This window comes from Ranitomeya imitator, chromosome 2, assembly GCF_032444005.1.
Source record: "Ranitomeya imitator isolate aRanImi1 chromosome 2, aRanImi1.pri, whole genome shotgun sequence".
Taxonomy (NCBI): Eukaryota; Metazoa; Chordata; class Amphibia; order Anura; family Dendrobatidae; genus Ranitomeya; species Ranitomeya imitator.
This window is the reverse complement of record NC_091283.1, coordinates 84,590,305-84,612,154: the sequence shown is the minus strand read 5'-3', so window position 1 is coordinate 84,612,154 and position 21,850 is coordinate 84,590,305. Positions and strand designations below refer to the sequence as shown.

The 21,850-nt window shown below is 41.2% G+C and overlaps 1 long non-coding RNA gene across 1 annotated transcript in view; it reads right to left on the bottom strand.

Moving 5' to 3' along the window:
* Positions 1-1,747: 1,747 nt before the first annotated feature.
* The window catches only part of LOC138667211 (uncharacterized), a 70,441-nt gene continuing 50,338 nt past the window's right edge, over positions 1,748-21,850 (bottom strand). Inside the window, exons 2-3 of the long non-coding RNA XR_011318647.1 lie at positions 21,152-21,278; positions 1,748-1,764 (exon numbers count right to left, since the gene is read on the bottom strand). This is a non-coding gene — a long non-coding RNA (uncharacterized lncRNA). The remainder of the gene's footprint in view (positions 1,765-21,151; positions 21,279-21,850) is intronic.

Genomic DNA, 21,850 nt, shown 5'->3' with positions numbered 1-21,850 from the left:
TGGGACCGTGAGGGCAACAAGACCTTGCTTTTATATGGTTTTTGGGTGAAATGACACATATGCTTTCAATTATATCAATTTGCAAATTTCTATTTTCATTAATCATTAACCTTTATTTTTCACTCGAAACAATATTCTTTTATTTTCCAGTTGAGTTTGCAATGTATAAGAAAAAGCACTCCGTTTTTTCAACCAGCATATGCATATATTTGATTGTATTTAATGCCTAAGTTTCTGTATGCTTTACAATTTATTTAGTGGTAATATACAGACATAAGCTTGTTTAGATAATATCATCTGCAGACTGAATCATTTATTAAACATCACTTTGTAGGACGAAAGCAAATGGAAACCGAGAAGCACTAAAAAAATGTTCAAATGCACTTAATCCCTCTGAGTAAAACATAAATTAATAATTGCTGTATGGAGAAGCCGAGCATATCTTTGAAGGTCATGCAAACATAATATACCACTTTATAATCAAAAATGCTTTACAAAAAAATAACTAGGCCGCAAGCGTTAAGCAGACATGTTATGTTCAACTGCAACTTAAACCTGATTTCATTCTTCTTTCAATCCCACATGCTATGAATAATTTCTTAATTTATTTCAACCATGAATATTCGAACAAGGGAAATAGGACTGCCATGTTGTGACTAACGATTCATTGCCGAATTTCTATATTGTGCTTTAGATTATTTGTGAAAAAATAATATTTCCTTACAGCATTAAGAAAAGTGCCAGTTAATATATTCATGCAACTTGTGTGACTGCCAATCTATTTTACCCTCTAGTAATAGTAAAATGCTTTATGTTCTTGTATAATATCCGTTGTGTTTTCACTACTTTCTGTAAGCAAAAGAAAAGAGAAAAAATAATTCACAAAAAGCAGCAGATTCATTTTCAGCTTTATGTTTTCATTCAATATACTGGCAAAATATTAAATGATTGGCTTTTCCATAACTTGAATTGAGTTCAATAGCTGCCATTTACTCACAGTAACATATGCAGAGAAGCAGTGCACTAAGATTTATGGAACTGTGCTTTATGCAAACCAGTTATTTGAAGAGATTATCGCTGAAGGGCATTCGACAGATCAGTTTTTGATCACAAACAAAGTTATGTCTGCCCAGGTAGAAGCTATAAAAGGTGCATTGGTGGCTCCTCCACCATATAATATACCTTTTAATTCAAATGGGGGCCCTGTTACAGATTGTATATTAAAACATCACTCTGGCGTTTTATTAAAATTTTTCTGCAAAACTGGTATCATTAAGGCTAGGTTCACATTGCGTTAACAGCAGCCCGTTCAACACATGCGTTAAACGGGCTGCGTTAACAAAAGTGCTGAAATATGATCGCGCTAGCGCAGATAGAGCTGTCAGATGTTCTATCTGCGCTAGCGGTGACGGACACGGAAGCACTGCAGCCCGCCCCCCAGGGTCCATCACTTAATGACGGCACATCGCTGGCGCACGCCCATTTTGGGCATGCACTAGCGATGCACCTGAAAAAGAGATTAATGGCAGCATTAACAGACTGTGTTACACCACGTTATGCCGCGGTGTAACGCAGTCCGTCCAACAGACTGCCCTAATGTAATGTGAACCCAGCCTAACCTAAGTTCCCACCACCTAGTAATTTACTTACCAGCCACCATCGTATTCGGTTCTCAGCACCGCTCCTAATGTCTTCTGCTTTTTGTGACCTCCTGGACCTTTCCACTACTTGTCTGGCAAGCTGAAGTGCACTTTTCTATGAAGTCTATGAAAACCAGAACAAGGCCAGAATAAGGCTCTCATACTCCCACGTTGAGAGATTTTGACAGTTAGCTCTGAGTTCCAGTCAGTCAGAAGCTGCAGTCGCAAGATGGCGGTGTGGGAAATCAGTGCCAATCAGTGGTGGGGGCAGGATTATGTAAAGCTCATGAATATGAGGGCAGGTTGATTAGTCCTCTGATAAAACAGTGATTTTTTTTTCAAAGCTACACTAAGCAGCCTAGCAAGTGATGCATTGCCAGAATCAGCATCTCCGCTTCCACAATTTGCTGTTCTCATATTAGGTGACAAACTCTGGTGATTAATTCCATTTAATCAAGAATTTGTAATGAAATGTTAACCAAGTGTCAGATGTTTCTATGCCTATTTTACCCTGCTTCATCAGATAAAATGAAATAGGTTGCCTTGGGCAGTCACCCTGATTTGCAGTGGGGACCTTCTTCACACCAGAATGCCAGTAGGGATAGCACATACCATTATTATTATCATTATTAGTTTGGGTTTTGGCATGTTGATGTTTAACCAATATGCACTTAATATCACATTCACATGACCAGTGTTCGGTCAGTACTTTACCTCAGTATTTGCAAGCTAAAACCAGGAGTGGAACAATTAGAGGAAAAGTATAATAGAAACATATGCACTTCTGTATTTTTCACCCACTCATTGTTTTGACTTAGAAATACTGATGTAAAACACTGAGCAAACACCAAATGTGTGAATATGGCCTTTTATATTAGAGTATCCTTCCAGGTGATCTATATATATGCTTTTCTGCATACTGTTTTATTCCTTAATTTATTTTGGCTAGTCACATAGGATATTTCTATATGTATATCCATTTTCAAGTTAATTTTTAGTTGTGTTCATCTATTTATGTTGCTCATTAGCATTTGCAATGATTTGCAATGTGCGTGTAGTAAATGATAAAAATGTTTTCTATATATTTTTGTATGTCATATATTTTGCATATTACTTTATATTTTCTTACTCTTGTTTTTTTTTTGTACATAGTTGACCATAACTCGCTTATATAATTATTACCTTTGTTAGTCTGCTCGCCATTTTATGTTTTGCACAGTTCTCATATTGAGGTGCATCTATAAAGGCTATGATGGTAATATTTAGACTTAAATTATGTTGTCTAAAATGATACTAATGCCCCTCTGCCACATTGACCACATTACAAAATGTCATAGCTTTTCAAATGTGTCCGTTCTCTTTTGTTCAACGTATCCTGGAGTATGGAGCAACATTGCCAGCTTTTGCAAAATAATATGATTCTGTGATACTCTGCCTTGGGCCACATTCACACATTCAGTATTTGGCCAGTATCTTATATTAATATTTGCAAGCCATAATCTAGAAGTGGTGACTAGGGTTGAGCGACTTTTACTTTTATGGGATCGGGTCGGGTTTCACGAAACCCGACTTTCTCAAAAGTCGGGTCGAGTGAAATTGGCCGATCTTATAGAAAAGTCGGGGTCGGGGTCGGCCGAAACACGAAACCCAATGTAGTGCATTGGGTTTCTAATGGTTCCCAGGGTCTGAAGGAGAGGAAACTCTCCTTCAGGCCCTGGGATCCATATTTAATTGTAAAATAAAGAATTAAAATAAAAAATATTGCTATACTCACCCTCTGACGCGCCCTGGTACTAACCGGCAGCCTTCCTCCCTTTGAATCAGCGCGTGAAAGACCTTAGATGATGTCGCGGCTTGTGATTGGTCGCGCGACCGCCCATGTGACCGCTCACGTGACCAATCACAAGCCGCGACGTCACCGAAGGTCCTTCAAGCGCTGATTCTTAGGAAGGAAGGCTGCCGGAAAGAAGCAGGGCGCGTCCGAGGGTGAGTATATTCCTAATATTCGTAATATTGTAGATTTTTCACAGGGCCAGAAAACTTGATTTTACACCTTGGCTCATGATATAACAAATTTGTCAAATTTACAAAGCTTAGTAAAAGATTAGTATGCTGTCGGTTTAAGTGCATATTTGGCAAAGACCGCTGCACCAAATCATTAAGATTGGAGTTTTACATGTCAGTCTTTAATGTCATTAAATGAGGCCACTGGAATAAGATTCAACTAATTCACTTGCCATGCATGCCACTTAATGAATTAAGTGTAGTGTTGAACGAGTATACTCGTTGCTCGGGTTTTCCTGAGCACGCTCGGGTGATCTCCGAGTATTTGTGACTGCTCGGAGATTTAGTTTTTGTTGACACAGCTGCATGATTTACAGCTATTAGACAGCCTGAGTAGATGTGGGGGTTGCTTGGTTGCTAGGGAATCCTCACATGTAATCAGGCTGTCTAGTAGCCGCAAATCATGCAGCTGCTGCAAGGAAAACTAAATCTCTCAGCAGTCATAAATACTCGGAGACTAACCGAGCGTGCTCGGGAAAACCCGAGCAACGAGTACACTCGCTCATCACTAATTAAGTGCATCATCTGGCAGAAATATGCTTCTGTCAGGAATTGGATTAACATTTCTAGAGTAAGTAAAACCACTAAGGTGCTGAAACTTTTCTTGAATTAGATGGCCTGGCTTAGCCTTGTCCAATCCCACGCATGCTTCACTCATTTTGGTAGATCTGGATGGGACTGGCATGAAAATGCTAGAAGTTGCACATTTTTTTCTAATTCACATCAAAAATCCGCAATGTTTGAAGGTGAGTTTCACCAGAAAACATACATAAAATGGGTCCATTTATTAAATACTCACACAACACACTGTACATGGCATATATTCAAAGTTAGTGAAGTATATTTTACTCCTAACAGCAGTCTTGGAGATAAGTTTACCAGAATAAGTAGAATATTTTTTTTCTATATTTCTAAAAGCATAAAAGTAAAGATGGTGCAAAAATATTGAGTTAATAAAAGAGAAGCTGGATCAATATGAACATTTGTAGACTGTAGAAATAATAAGCCTCCTCTGGATGACTTGCAATGCTTAATGGACACTGAGTTTATTTGAAAAAAAAAATTGCTAGGCTGAAGAAAAAGATTGGTTACAAGTGGACCAATATGTTGTTTGTTGTTTTGTTGAATCCTGCAAGACAATAATGATCGACTTTGCAGATAAAAAGACAAAGACTTCTATTGATTTGATGCGCATCTTTTCTTTCATTTTATCTAACCTGAAGCAACCTTTAGGCTATGTGCACACGTTCAGGTTTTTTCGCGCTAAAAACGCTATAAAAACTCATTAAAAATGCATACATTATGCATTTTATCATTTAGAATGCATTCTGCAATGTTTTGTGCACATGGATGCGTTTTTTTCCATGAAAAAAAACGCATCGTGGTAAAAAAATGAGCATGTTCATTATTTTTGCGGATTTTCTGCGTTTTTCCTGCAATTCTATGCATTTGGGAAAAAACGCATCAAAAACATGTGAAAAACGTGGTAAAATCGCTGTAAAAATGCATGCAGATTTCTGGCAGAAATGTCCGGTTTTTGTCAGGAAAATTTCTGCAAGAAATCCTGACGTGTGCACATACCCTTAGCATAATGATCCATTTACTCATCCTTATTATAGAACTTACGTGTTCAAGTTTCCACCCTGTTGTATAGACCTATTTGCTGCTGCCCATTATGTGTATTTTGGAGAAAAGGGTCATCTCATTAAAAGTGGTTAATCCTTTTGACTAGTATTGTTCCTCACTATTCTCCTTGTCATGCCTTTAAACAAATGCATATAATCAGTTTACAATGCTTTATAATATTGAATTGTAGTGTATTGATAACATTGGATCACTGTATTGTGATAACTTATTCAATAGCACCATCTGTTGACAATGTTCTAATTACAGCTTTACTTCCTATTTCATTGGTTACTGTGTAATTAATCTTTGCTCATCAAGGCTTCCGTAGTTTCCCATCAGCCTTTGCACTAGCCTTGCCCCCTTCTTCTTCAGCAGCCATTTTGGCCTCATGGATGCTGACATGCTTATCATCAAATGTTGATTTTCAGCCCATCTGGTTGCTAACCTCCACATAGTACAGTCGGTGAGTTATTATTTTCTCCTTGTTCGGGCTCACCATATTGTATTATGTAGCTACTCTATTCTGCATGTTTTATATCATAGTAGTCTTCTGCTATTAGAGATATTTACACTATTTGCCATGTTGTGTAATTACTCTGTGAATGTCCTGTACCATACATATTGCTATTTACTTTAGATATATTGTATGCCTTGTACTTAGCACTTTCATTTTTCTTGTAGTTTTACACTGATCCTATCAATGAAAGTTGTAAAGGACCCCCTGTGTGTACTTCAATGCAGCCATAGGAAAGAGTTTAGCTATCTGTCAACTTGCTTTTCTTCAACATTGAGGGTGCCAGAACACTCCTGAGTAGTGTTGAGCATTCCGATACCGCAAGTATCGGGCGATATTTGCTGTATCGGAATTCCGATACCGAGTTCCGATATTTTTGTGATATTGGGAATCGGTATCGGGATTAAGATTCATGTGTAAAATAAAGAATAAAAATAAAAAATATTGATATACTTACCCTCGGACGCGCCCTGGTTGTCACCAGGTCATGTGACCACTCAGCGACCAATCACAAGCCGCGACGTCATCGAAGGTCATTAACGCGCTCATTCCTAAGTTTTGTGTTGAGAAATGGAAATGTAGTGGCACAGATGATATTGTGAACACTGGCATAACACTCATATCTTTTGGCCCGCCACATCTTCCCTGTGCCAATAATGAGGTCAACTTAAACAAAGTATACAATATCCAGTAGAGGACATTACACAAGATTGGAAACGTTATCTGGGTTTAAAAAATTGATGGACTTACTGAGGGATAGGGATTCATTGTAAGATCAAAGTGAGTTCATCTCCCCCCACTGATCAGCTGATTTCTGCTCTAGCAGTGGGCCGATAAAAGCAAGCATGGATCGGCACGCTGCAAGTTCATTCATTGTTCACTTCCAGCTGCCTAATAATCTAGTTTTTCTCCCATTCAAATTAATGGGAGATAAACAACAGTATTTGGCAGCGGGCACTAAACAATGTATGGACCTCTAGAGTTCTGCTCATTCCTTTTGCTAGATTCAGGAGCTACCAGAGGAGAAATCAGGTGATCGTTGGGATGCCAGAGCTTGGTCCTCCATCAATCTCATATTTCTTATCTATTCTTATGAATAGGTTGAACAGGGGGAGGAGAGTGAAAAAATGATCAAAGAGTTCTATATAGAGTAAAAAAATATAACATCTTTTTTAAATGGTGTAACAGACACAGGAAAATGTGGACAAATAGCATGCGCAAAAACACACACACAAGATATGTGCATAGGACACACAGGACAAGGAGCTAACATATCCCACAATACTGAAGCATTAATGGTGAAGCATATATTGCAAAGTAAGAACATATAGGAGAACCCCACAAAAAAAAAATCAGATGGTAAGGTGTCAGATAATATATGAAGAACTAAGTATCCTCATATACAGCAATCCCCAAAGGAGAAGTGATATGGAGTAACAGCCCAAACATTACATTCCAAGGTGATACCATGATAATGAATGTACCTGAAAAGTAACACCAGCAAGAGCTCACGAAGCCTGTGCGCCTGCCCCAACGCGCGTTTTGCCTCTGCAAACCTTCATCATGTTCATGTCATGTACGACGATCGGTCCTGATTTAGTCCTGTACTTAAATTATCATTTCCCATGATATATTAATATACTACATGTTTGTATGTACCATTTAACTATGCTAATCCCTTTCATTAGCTATTTTTATTTCTATGAATAGGCTGTAAATGGCATGTTTCCAGACAACCCATTTAATGCTGATTCATTAAAAGAAAAGTGGTTTGTTCCATATTATCTATTGAAAAATAAAGTCACGAAAAAGAAAAAAAAGGTTAAACTAGACTGGTGTATTGTATGCATTTTTTAACATCAAGCAAGTAGCATAGGCTTAATTAAACCTTCCAGTTGTATAAAGTTGTAATATGTCATCCATACATCTCTGGGGGCTCTCTTGTACCTGCTTGTAAATTCAATCTTACATGAAGACTCGAAGACTTTTTGAAAAAATCATGGCATCATCCATTAGATGTTCATCCTTTAACACAGTACCATTAGAAACCAAGTAGGGTTTCAGAGAGTTTCAATCTTCACTGCATGTAGAAGCAAGAAAGTGTGTGCACTGATTACATAAATATATGCAATAACAATGTGGTGGGTAACGACGTACATTGTATATAGAATGCAAATGACTTCATGACAAAATTATTAAGAAATGCCTACTACTGAATATTTTATAGGTTTTTGCATTAGTAAATGTATCTATTGGTTAGGCTAAAATGTATTCAGCCCAAGAGGTGCACATTACTGCGAACAAGTAATGTGCTACCGATCCTCCAGCACAGCATAGATAGGGTAATATTACCAAATCAGTAGTCAGCACAGAACTTGCAGAATTAGCATAGAAACAGAACACATTGAAAATAAGTGAGCTTCTGCAGCTAGTTGATCAATCATGTGTACAGTTTTTTTTCCATTTGGTGTATCTTTCCAGTCAATGAAAAGATGCAAAACTATTCAATGAACAGGGTGGCATTTTTCTTTAATAATCAAATCCATAATTAAAAATAGGAAATGTTTACTCCTTAAAAAATAAACCATACAAAAAAATCATTGTCATTTAGTAGCTTTAGTAGCCAAAAAGGTGAAAACAAATATTTCTGAGTGTAAGATCAAAAAGGCATTGTATTATTAATCACTGAAACAATTTTATCGGTCTTTTTAATTTGTGAATTTACTGTATATCAAACATTTAAAGTAAATCTGTCAGCAGATTTCTCAACAAAAACTTATGTCGCTGCAACATCTTGGCTTGAATGTTTTATGAGTATATAAAAATGGCCCATTTAATAATAGGCAGAAAAACTTTCACAATTATCCAGACATGAATTGATTTAAAAAATAATGACACAAGACTTTTCAGGTTTTATTAACGTTGCATGCAGTTTGCATTGTGACATTTGGTGACAAATCTACAGAAAAAGTCCACAATGGCATAATATGCCCGTAGATCTAACTTCTCTCCCCAAACACTATTGATCTTACGTGGATGTGGTCTCCAAGAAAACTGCAGAGACTCTTCCACCTCATCACCCCTATGACTGCCCTATTGATCTGTTGCCAGGTGCAGAGCCTCCCCGGGGTCGAGTCTATCCACTATCTCTTCTGGAGAGGGAGGCTATGTCCCAACATATTAGGGAGAATTTGGCAAGAGGGTTCATTACGAAGTCACGGTCTCCAGCAGAGGCTGGGTTCTTTTTTGTATAGAAGAAGAATAGGGAACTACGTCCATGCATTGACGTCTTAATGCCATAACCGTTAAGAACAAATACACTCTACCCCTTACTTCTGAGCTTTTTGATAGGCTACGGGGAGCGAGGGTTTTTACCAAACTAGATCTGCGTGGTGCATATAACCTGATATGTAGCCATGAGGGGGACGAATGGAAGACGGCATTTAACACCAGGGATGGCAACTATGAATATCTGATGATGCCCTTCAGGCTTTGTAATGCCCCAGCCTTCTTCCAAGACGTTGTGAATTACATCTTCAAGTAACTATTATCCATCTCAGTCGTAGTGTATCTGGCTGATATTCTCATCTATTCACCAGATATAGATTCCCACCGGAGAGATGTCTGCAAGGTCTTCGAACTCCTACGGGTTAACTCTCTGTATGCTAAGCTGGAGAAGTGTATATTTGAGCAGGAGTCCTTGCCTTTCCTGGGCTATATCATCTTGGCCAAGGGTTTGGCCATGGATCCTGCCAAACTGGAGTCTGTGATGAACTGGCAAGAACCCCATTCCTTTAAAGCGGTGCAGCGGTTCATGGGGTTCATCAATTACTATCGTCAGTTCCTTCTCCACTTCTCTACCTTAGTAGCTTCTCTAGTAGCCCTCACCAAGAAAGGAGCTAATCCTAAGCTGTGGTCGCAAGAGGTCTCCAAGGCTTTTACATCTGTAAAATCCCACTTCGCTTGCACTCCCATTTTACATCGTCCCAATGTTGATAAGCCATTTATAATGGAGGTGGATGTCTCTTCCTTTGGTGCTGGAGCCATCCTCTTACAGAGGGATGTTCAAAGTCTTTTCTAAGACCTTCACACCAGAGGAGAGGAATTATTCCATGGGGACAGGGAACTGCTAGCTATGAAGCTGACTTTTCGGAGTGGAGACATCTCCTAGAGGGGGCATGGAACCCCTTCCAAGTGTTCACCGACCACAGGAATCTGCTATATTTGCCAATGGCCTAGCGCTTGAACTCTTGCCAGGCCAGATGGTCCCTATTCTTCTCCTGTTTTGATGGGAACCTGTCACCCCCAAAATCGAAGGTAAGCTAAACTCACCGGCATCAGGGGCTTATCTACAGCATTCTGTAATGCTGTAGATAAGCCCCCAATGTATCCTGAAAGATAAGAAAAAGAGGTTAGATTATACTCACCCCGGGGCGGTCCCGGTTCGTTTCGGGTCCGATGTGAGTCATGGTCCGGTCCAGGGCCTCCTATCTTCATCAGATGACGTCCTCTTTTTGTCTTCACGCTGTGGCTCTGGCGCAGGCATACTTTGTCTGCCCTGTTGAGAGCAGAGCAAAGTACTGCAGTGCGCAGGTGCCGCGAAAGGAAAGGTCAGAGAAGCCCGGTGCCTGCGCACTGCAGTAATTTGCTCTGCCCTCAACAGGGCAGACAAAGTACATCTATGCTGGAGCTGCAGCATGAATACAAGAAGAGGACGTCATCGTAAGAAGATGGGAGGCCCCCGGACCGGACCGCGATGCCAATCGGACCAGAACAGGAGAGAGCTTTGTCCTCTGCTAGTGAGTTAAATCTCTCTTCAGCCTATCATCCCGAGACAAACGGTTTGGTAGAGAGGGCCAACCAGACCCTGATCACATATCTGCAACATTTTGACTCCACCAGGTGGGATAACTGGGCATCCTTACTACAGTGGGTGGAGTTTGGGATTAACAATGCCATTGCCGATTCCACAGATCAGCCTCCTTTCCTCCTCAATTACGGCCAGCATCCACGTGTCTCTGTGCCTATGCCCATGTCATCCACCGACTCTAGGGTAGCAGACTGGCCGTGGAGGCCCATGACATTTGGGACCAAACGCAGAATGCCATCTGGGCCTCTAAGGAGAGAATGAGAGTCTCCGCTGATGTGCATCGGTGACCCACTCTGATCTTCACTCCTGGTGACTTAGTGTGGCTCTCTGCCCCGTTACATCAGGCTGCATGTTGAGTGCACTAAGATTGCTCCCCACTACCTAGGTCCTTTCAAAGTCCTAGAGTAGGTAAATCCTGTGGTATATCATTTGGCTCTTCCTGCGTGCCTGGGTATCACCAACACCTTCCACGTTTCACTTTCGAAACCCGTTGACATGTCCGAGTTTTCAGAGTCATCTGCCTGGATGTTGAGTGCATCTGCGAATAATTTTGATGAAAATGCCATTCTCGGCTCTAAGGTGGTCCAGAAGATAGGACCTGGGAGCCGATTGACCACATTCGGGCTCCTCAGCTTATTGCGGGTTTCAAGTTTGGCGAGGCTCATGGGGAGAGGGGCTCTAGGAGGGGCTCTAGGCATTGGGATTCTCCCTCTGCACAGGAGAAATCTCAAGCCATGTCTTCTCCTGTGGTCTCCAATTTAGTCATGGCTGCAGTGGATCCTGCTCAGCAGAGATGTCAGTCTCAGTGTCTTGCTCAGACTCAAGCTGTGCGTTTGGTTGCTGCTGCCTCTCCAGGTTCAGCTATAGCAAGCAGGATTAGACAGCGGCGAGCAGATGTTCCTGGGACTAAGTCCAGGATTTGCCTTTCCTAGCATGGCCGTGAGACAACCTTTCATTGGTGGTCAGCATTCAGGTGATCAGGTCCTCAAGCTAGTCCAGATTGGTCCACTAGCATTGTCCTGGCAGACAGGGAGCTATAAAAGGATCTCATGGTCATGCTCTAGTATAGACCATGTTATATGAGTTGTATGCATGTATGATAGTCTCTGGTGAAAGCTCCTAATGATCCCCTACCCTCTGGTTGTGCATGTGTTCAGGCGAGATTAGAGCTAGAGACAGCGCCAAAGTAGTGGCATCGCTTGTGCGATGCCATGTGCATTGTTGGTCTTGTCTGGTTCTAACCCCAGCATTCTAGGGGCTGAGCCTAGAGACCTCACTTGCTCTAAATATGCTGAGCCCTGTGACAGTTAACAGGGAACAGTGTCCTTTATGTTTATTACTGCGGCTCTGTGGTTAACAGAGTTTGCTGCTGTTCACACGGGGTGACATTTAACCAGCGTGTTTCTGGTGCTCACCTGTCATCTTGTCCGCCAATGCTTAGCAGCAGGTTCCATCTCTGCATGGTGGACCCTGAGTTGCGAATGCACCTAACTCTTATATTTGGTGCATTCTGCCAAACCCTAGCAAAAGGTACGTCAGAGTTTTATACCATTGTTTGTTTGGTGCTTTTTTATAACTGTTTTACTTTGTTTCACTATGTGCCTATCAGTGTTTGCAGGTTGATCTGTTATATAGCATGGGGATGCATCAGCTGTCCAAATTGTCAGTGCTGCACTGACAGGGATAGTTGCTGATCATGCACTGCAAATGATCAGCTACTTTCCTAGCTCTGGTGACCAGGATGTCGTCCTTACGACATCGAGTCACCATGGAAACAATCAGGACCCCATGTTACGCTGCGAGGTCTACGATCCAAAGGCAAAGGGGCTGTCATCCCTCTGACGGTTCTCAGAATGCTGCAATCACTTTCAATCGCAGCGTTTAGGGGGCTAAAGTGTCAGTAGCAGTGCGTGGCCCCTCCTGGCACTTATTCCCAGGTGTCAGCTGTCAGGATCAGCTGACACCCGGCGGCAATCACCCGTGCATAGCCGTGTGTGCGAGTACGATCGCCATGCAGTAATAATATGTCCCTGGTCTATAGGTCATTATTATGACATATGTCAGAAAGGGGTTGAAGTATAAACGTTGTTCAAAATATTTTTTTGTCCCTGCTCCAATAGTCCAACATTAGATACTTACATACGCCATCCAAATACAGCAGTGAGTTTCATATGCTTGCAATTGGAATGTAATTCTAGATAGATTTTCTAGTCCCATCCTATTTTATAAAGGCATGTAGGCTTTTTTTTCCTTTACCTTAATATAAAAGGCCTCTTTTTGAATAACTGTTTTACGCATCTACTGTAGATACTGTACATTCCAAAACCATTCTCCTGTTGTTTTCATGTTTGTCACTGGTTGAAAATCTACATGTGCAACTTTGCAACCTATAATTTTAGGTTTTGTTAAATTACTTTTTCGTTGAACTTCATTATTTAAAAAAAAAATATTAAAAAAAAGAATAGGATGTAAAGGTTTATTAACTATTTTAACAGTCATAGGGTGAGGTTGGGTTGTCATGACAGCTGGGAGTCTTCAGATGGTTCAGATGACCCCTGTGCCTGTCCTTTCAATAGTCCTGTGAACAGCAGGCTCATCACCAGCGTTTATAGGAGATCGCGATTTTTGCTATACATAACAGTGCTAGAGCACTGCTATGTATAGCACAGGCGATTGGATGATCACAATGTCATGTCTCCTGAGGGGACTATTCAATACAGTAAAAAGTGAAAAAAATGAGATTTAAAAAATATGACAAAAAAAACGACAAAAGTTCAAATCACCCCCCTTTTGCTCCACTGAAAATAACAAAAAAAAAATTACATATTTGTTATTTCTGCGTTCAGAAAAGTCCAATCTTTCAAAATATAAAGTAAATTAACCAGATCAGTGAATGGCGTAACGAGGGGAAAATATAAACACCAGAATTATGTATTTTTGGATCCAGCAGCATTTCAACAAAATGCACCAAAACATCATATCTACCGCAAAATGGTATGACTAAAAATATCAGCTCAGGGAACAAAATAGAAAGCTTTCACCCAGCCCCAGATCCAAAAAAATGAAAAAAAAAAAAAGGGTCTCAGAAAATAGAGACAAATGCAAAAAAAATGTTTTCATACAAATGTTAGAATTTTTTTCACCACTTAAATAAAAAATAAACTATGCATGTTTGGTATCTGCGTACTCGTACTGACATGGGGAATCATATTGCCACATCAGCAAATACAAAATGGAAAAATTGCAGCACGAATGAAAAATAAAATATAACATTTATTAATGTGTCATTAAAAAAAAATATGCCTATGAATAAGGACATGCCTGTCCAAAATACATGATGTTTCCTTATTGCTCCCCCTACCCTCTTTTTCTTCCAGTTTGATTTTTGACATTTTTTTTGATGACATGTTAATACTTTTTAATATTTAATTTTTGTTTGAATTTTAACTTTTTGTATTTGCTTTACTTGGTCCTGTTGATTCCTTCCATCACCACATGAACTACAAATTACCATGATTCACCTTGGTGAGTTGATTAATTTTTTTTTTTTTTTCTATATTGCCAGGTCAATTTTACCATTAATAATTTTTTGCAATTTCACTGCACTTTATTCACATGTTCCAGAACACTATAAAGAAAATCAATAGGGACTGGATGGGGTCACATCGCAACGCAGACCTGGCAGACGCACTCAAAGTGGCCCCCAACTTACATATCTGTGACCGAGCCGCACCTTAGCTGCCGAGAGAGGACACCGAGCTGTGAGTTGAGCTGAAGAGACTCTGTGCTGCTTAGGCGCGTGACACCTTTGTATCCACAGCTGCAAACATTTGGTAGAGCATGTGAGAGTGGAAACTGTGGGATAGGAGGCTGGGGAGGACCCGGAGAGCTGAGCACATGAACCAGGGGAGAGATCCAACCCTGTCCCCCCTAACATCAGTGACAGGTTTTGGAGGGACCTGAGGGCCAACCAGCACTAGCTACCTTTGGTGATGGCAACTACCAGGACAGAACTATTTTGTACCCCCTCAGAGGAAAAGGGAACACTTAAATTGCACATATGAAGCATGAAGCTAGAAGTGTTAAGTTGTAGCTCTGCTGCCATCTACTGCTCACAAGCAGGGCTGCCACTAGGAATTTCGAGGTCCCATACTGGTCACATTTTCAGAGCCCCCTTGAGACTCTGCCCAGGCTCCACCCTAGCTCTGCCTCCACCCCTCGAAACTTCCACAGTCCCACCACCCTCTCTTGGAAAAATTCCACTTCTGCACCACATCCTCACCAATCACACTCTATATTCTATAATGCTGTAGATAAGCCCCGGCCCGATCTGCAAGTGAAGAAAAATAAGTCATATTATAATCACGCGGGGGGTGGTCCGGTCCGATGGGTGTTGCAGGTCTGGGTCTGGCACCTCCCATCTTCTTGCAACATCACCATTCTGCTTCTTCATCGCTCCCTGGCATCGGTGCTCAGGCGCAGGAATATTTCTCTGCCCTGTTGAGGGCAGAGTAAAGCACTGCAGTGCGCAGGCGCTGAGCCTCTCTGATCTTTCCCAGCACCTGCACACTGGAGAACTTTATTCTGCCCTCAACCGGGCAGAGAAGTACGCCTGCATAGGAGCGTCGATGTCAGAGAGCGATGAAGAAGCAGGAGGGTGGCATCGCAAGAAGATAGGAGGTGCCGGACCGAACCTGCAACACCCATCGGACCGGGCCGCCCCCAGGTGAGTATAATATAACTTATTTTTCTTCACTTGCAGGACAGACCGGGGGCTTATCTGCAGCATTATAGAATGCTTTAGATAAGCCCTGAAAGGCTGTGGCCGTATCTTATATCGGACAAACCTGGTGACAGGTTCACTTTAACAGTTCCCATCACCAGATCACATACATAGCCAGCAGCTTTTTTTTAAAACTGTTTATTTTTGAAAGATTTTCCTTTTTCTCCTACAAATAGCATCATAAACATAAGTATAGTTGTAGCAAAATTATGCAAAAAATGCAAAACATTTTAGATGTTTCTTCCAGGGGCACAGTGCACAGCACTGCTGCTCCTACTAAAATTAGGGCAAACATCTAATGTATCATCTAAGAGTAGGTGGGGTACAGGGAAGAAATAGGGAAAAAGTCAGGGAGGGGAAAAGACACAGAAAGAAAGAAAAAAGGCACGTAACATCAGTTGGTTAGCTAGTTACATAGTCATCCCATGGAGCCCAGATGCGATTGAATGAATCAAGTTGATTATTAATACAGGCCGTAATATTCTCCAGATGCCTCATTTCTTTAATCTTCATCCAGAGTTTTTTCATAGTGGGAGCTGATCTTTTCTTCCAGTATGAGGCTAGTAGACACTTCGCCGATTTTAGGATATGGAGGAGCAACCTGCCAGGGCGCTTTGTCATGGGCACGGGGAGAACATTAAGCAAAAAAGCCACAGGCTCCAGAGGAATCTCTACATCTAACGCCTGAGAAATCAACCCCTGTACTCTCTTCCAGAATGGGGATATAGTCTGGCAATCCCAGAATATATATGGCAATGAGCCCACAGCCCCCAGGCATCTCCAGCGTTTATCCGATGTGGCAGGGTAAATATTATGTAAAACCTCTGGTGTATGATACCAATGCATCAGTATCTTGTACTGATTTTCCTTTTGTGTTATGCATGGTGATGATTTAGCTGCCTTGGACCATATAACCTGCCAGATAGGAAGTGGAAGTTCCCTCCCCAGGTATCTCTCCCACTTTATCATGTAAGCATGTTTAGGAAGGGGGTTTGATGGCAGAATGAACAGTATACTATAAATGTCCATGATCAAACCCTTTGTAGAGGGATTCCCTTTACAGAGTCGCTCAAAGGGAGTGGGGGTGGAGAACGTTGTGTTTTTATATAAATTTAAGGCCAGGTGGCGGATTTGAAAGTATGAGAAGTAGGTCCTAAGTGGGAATTTATACCGCTCTTTAAGAGTCTGAAAAGGAAGAATATTTCTATTAAAGGGGTATACAATATCCGTGTAATAAAATAATCGTGCTTGAAGCCATGGTTCTGTCATAGCTGCAGTAAGACATTCAGGTATGGAGGGTGTAAGAAGGAAGGAGATCATAGGGGACTTTGGGGAGATCAATGGAAAGGCCTTGCTGCTTATCCTGCAAATTTTCATTGTAAATGCCATAGAGCCCAGCAAAGGCATTGAGGGGCATGTACTCCCATTTCCCCATAGCAATGAATTGGGATGCGCTGGAGCCATCCAAAGTTTCTCGATTTTGATGTGAGGAGTCGGACTGATTTAGCTATTCGATGTCCTCTCTGACCCCTCAAAAAATTAAGAAGCACAGTCTGAAACCTCCTTAACACCACTCATGCAATTGGCACCTACAAAACCTCCGCCATGTATAAGAACTTAGGATAATAGACATCCTTATCACATTTGCTCTGCCAAAAAGTGAGAGAGGAAGTTTAGACCAACTAGAAAGTAACCCATTAATCTCTTGAAAAAAGGCCGTAAAATTATGTCTACAAAGGGAGTCGTAAGAGCGAGTCAGGAGAATACCCAAATATTTAATTTTGGTGTCCTTCCAAGCAAATTTAAACTTTTACTTCAGAGCGTCCACCATTACGCACGGTAAGTTAATTGGGAGAGCTTCAGTCTTTGTTGTATTTACCTTGTACCCTGAGAGTAGTCCATATTCTGTCAAGGTAGATTGAAGATTGGGGAGGGAAATGTGTGGGTTGGTGAGGGTGAGGAGAATATCATCCGCAAATAGAGACAACTTGAACTCTCTCTCATGTACCTTAATACCCTGGATATCTGGATTATTCCTTATTTTGGAAGCCAAGGGCTCTATACAGAGGACAAACAGCAGGGGAGAGAGAGGACACCCCTGTCTAGATCCATTTGAGATATTGATACTAGAGGAAGAGGCATGGGGGAGTTTAACCACAGCATTGGGCAAGAAATATAAAGCTTGTATAGACTGAAGAAATGGATCCAATAGGCCATACCTGCGTAAACATGCAAATAAAAAAGGCCAACTTAGTCGGTCGAATGCCTTCTCAGCATCTAAACTGAGCAGAAGACCAGATTGGCCATCAATAAGATCTATAGTACGTCTAGTGTTATCACCCGCTTGCCTATTAGCGACAAAACCAGCCTGATCTTTATAGATTAAATCCGGAAGAAGCTAGGATTTTAGTAATTATTTTAAGATCGGCATTTAGTAGGGATATAGGATGATAGCTGGTGCAATCAGCAGGGTCCTTTCCCTGTTTATGTATTACTGTGATATGTGAACTCAGCATAGAGGGGGGGAATGGGAGAACCCGTCATGAAGGTATTAAAGAGTGGTAACATAAAAGCCATTAATTCTTTCTGGAATGTTTTGTAGTATAAATATGTGAACCCATCAGGTCCTGGGGCTTTTCCCTGGGACAATTCATTAATTGTATTCTCTAGTTCTTCTTTGGTTATTATGTTGTTTAGTGTTAAAAGGGCTTCTGCACTCAAGGTTGGTAATTGACAGGAGTCCAAGTAAGTTTTCAGTGTTTCAGATCTATCAATCTGGTCTATGGGTAGAGTGGAGGGTAATGAATATAGACGGGAATAGTAATCTTAAATATGTTTGCTTGTTTCTGTGGGTCATATATGAGGTGTCCCTGTTTATTTTTGATGGCAAAGGGGAAAGCCTGAACCAGTCTCTCCCTCAACTGAGCTGCCAAGAGAGAGTGGGCCTTATTACCCCTCTCATAGTATTTTTGCTTAGTATACACCATCATTTTTTTAACTTTCTGGATAGTGAGATCCCTCAGCCCACCCCTTACCTCAACAATTTTTTAAGTGTACGTTTAGAGGGTTGCACAGACATTCTTTGTTCCAACTTTTTGAGACATGCCAAAAGGGTCATCTGTTGATGATTACTGTCTCTTTTTAAGTGTGATGCTAATGAAATGCAGTTCCCTCTCATTACAACTTTATGCACCTCCCAAACTGAGGAGAGCGAAGAGACAGAGTCTTTATTTAGAGTAAGATAATCCTCCAACTGTTCTTGGAGTTTGGCTTTATACATTGGGTGTTTGAGTAAATAATCATTTAGCCTCCAATGACATTCCCGTCTTGGTGAGGAGGCCGGGCAGAGATACAGTATAACTGGCGCGACCACGTAATTTTGCCAATGTCTGCTGTTGCAGTTCCTCGCAAAGCCAAGAGATTGCCAAAGAAAGAGTCTATCTGCATGTGGGTTGAGTGTGGATGTGAATAGAATGTGTATTGCTTGGCTGTCGGGTTCAAGGTACGCCACAGGTCATAGAGGCCATGCTTCCGAATTAGCGCACGGAACGCCTTCGTTTGTCTCGTCAAAGTCAATGGGGTTGGGGCGCCACTTACAGAAAGCCTGTCCCTTAATGCTGAAAAAATCTAATTAAAATCACCCCACTCCCGCTCTTTTCCTATTTTGGGTGGCTGTATATAATATTGGGAATCTTCTCCTAGCAAAGTTGAAGGATCCTGTTCCATCATGGCGCATCTCCTGCAGAAACACAATATCTGCCTTTGAAGACTTCAATTCTCGTAGAAGGAGGCTTCTCTTAACATCCGAGTTGAGCCCCTTAACATTTAATGACATGAGATGCACCATGATAGAGCCATTGTCTCCAAAAAAAAACAATATATACGAGATGAAGCAATAAATCTCACTCCCTTCCAGGTCCACTGGCCCCCTCTCTTGACCAAGTAGTGGCCCACCAAGCTGCCCACTATATACTGGGATAGACACATGATGCCATTACCTAGGAGAAGAAAAAGAAAAGAATGAAGACAAGAAGGGATGAGGGAGAAGGGAAAGTAGGGAACAAACTAACTGTTGGTCACATTACCAAGTGTGACCCCATTTGAAATTAGACTCCAAAAACAAGTCCAGAGCCCGATTACTTTTTGAACTGTGGTCAAAATCCCACATTGACCATATTCCTTCTCTGATGCGCGAACTGACATTAGGAAACTGGAAATGTCAATACGGGGGTAAAAAACAGGAAAAAAATGTACTAGAAGATTCTGGAGATGTCAAGTAGTCTGAGCCATTAGAGTGCCTTCTTGCACTCCCTGCCAGCCTTGCAATTGGGGCAGTACTATCTTATGTGGTCATATTTCTGTAGATATAAGATGATCCATAGTGCAAGTCCCAGGGTTTGTTCATGTTGACAACACAGGCAAAATAGTCCTCTTAATTTTCTATCAGCACCTAGGAGGGTGGTGTTTTTTCTCCTGAGATAGGACCGGGAGGGAGGCACGCCATTTTTTAGCTGAAACTTGCTGCCAAGCTGGGGACGGCGATAGAGCAGAGGGGGTCAGTTCCCAGTTTGGTAGTTTTGGGACCGGAATTTCTAAGCCTGAGCAAAACTGGTGCAGGTCAGCTACATCTCTATGGGTGGTTGGGTGGCCATTTCTTCTGCGTCTAAGGCTGAATGGGAACCCCCATCTGTCCATGATTTGGTTATCTTTCAAGGTTGTTAGAAGAGGACGTAGCAGACGCTTCCTTTTCAGAGTGACCCAGGAGAGGTCCGGCAGGATCTGGAGTTGATTTCCCTCAAACTCAATGTTCCGTTTTCTCCTGGCATGGAATAATATTTCTTCCTTTAGTCCATAATCTGTGACACAGCATTTGATATCACATGGCAGTGGAAATGATCCTTCAGAACGTAGTGCTCTATGTGCCCTATCTAGTTTGATCTGTTGAGCAGGAGGAGCATCCATTATTTTGTTAAAAATATTCTGTAAAATCTTAGGAAGATTTTCCTCGCTGTGAGGTTCTGGCAAGCCACGAACCCTAATATTATGTCAGCAACCCCTATTGTCCAAATCCTCCAGGTGTCTTAGATAGTCACAAATTGCATCATGCTGCGCCATAACCATGGAATGGAGCTGAGAAACATATGTACATATGATCATGGTCATCTTCTAGGGTCTCAACTCTGTGCGAAATAAGTTGAATATCCCTCCTTACAGTCGCAATCTCCACTCTGCATGCATCACGCACTTCAGCTATAAGCAATTTAAAACCTTCTTTAGTGGGAAGTTGTTTCATATATGAGCTCCATTTATCATGAGCATCATCAGGTGCTGTAAATGCAGAGTCTGAAGAGAATTCCTGGTCTGTATTACTAGGAAATTGAGACAGGCAGGGAGTACTTGATATATCAGCCTTATTCCCTTCTGAATCTGCTATACATGGATCTTGCCTGTAGTTAGAGCCCTGACCTGGCTCTGGGATGGGATATGTCTCCTTTGCTGAGGCTGAGCTAATACACAGCTCTGCTTGTAAAGTTCCTTTTGCATGTGTAACTCTGGGAGGGGGGCAGGGGTGGACCTGAGGGGGGCTGCAGACTGTTCTGCTCCTGTCTTACATCCACACAACCCTCCAGTGTCTCAGGGAAAACTTCACTCACCGCTGTGCATAATTCCCTCTGGCTCCCCTCTAATGCTCCAGGGATCTCGGCCACTGGCCTCTTGTTCCTGTATAGTGGCCTTGGGCACCATTGCTCTGTGGGCAGCTGCTGAGGCTGAGGTGTCTAGCTGTAAATAAACATAGAAAGAAAGCAGTGAACAGAGAATATCAGATCAAGAGGACAAAAATAAATATAAAATAAACAATAAGAAGTAATAAATAATAAATATCACCTCAAAATAGTGTATAAGTGTCCAAGTGAAAAAATATATATATACACAATATGTATACAAGACCACTACTTAAAAACTGAATGGCAGACCATTCGGTGATTTGAAACAAAGAAAGATCCCTGCGTAAGGAAGTAAACTCATATATAGAGAAAATAATAATGACCAAATTAAAGACCAAAAATAAATAACAAAAATAAAAGGTAATATAATGCCAAACAGGTATGGTATATTAAAATGCCTTTATTATAAATATATATATATATATATATATATATATATATATATATATATATATATATATATACTGGGCAAAAAATGGCAACAGCAGTAATGTGCCTGTAGCTGGAGGAAAAAGTGTACAAAACAAAATATACAGCAAAATAGCGAAAATACAACCGGACGCAAAAAAGGAGGCAAGGTATGTATGAAACAAAGTTAATATAAGAGAGACAATTGTCATATGATGA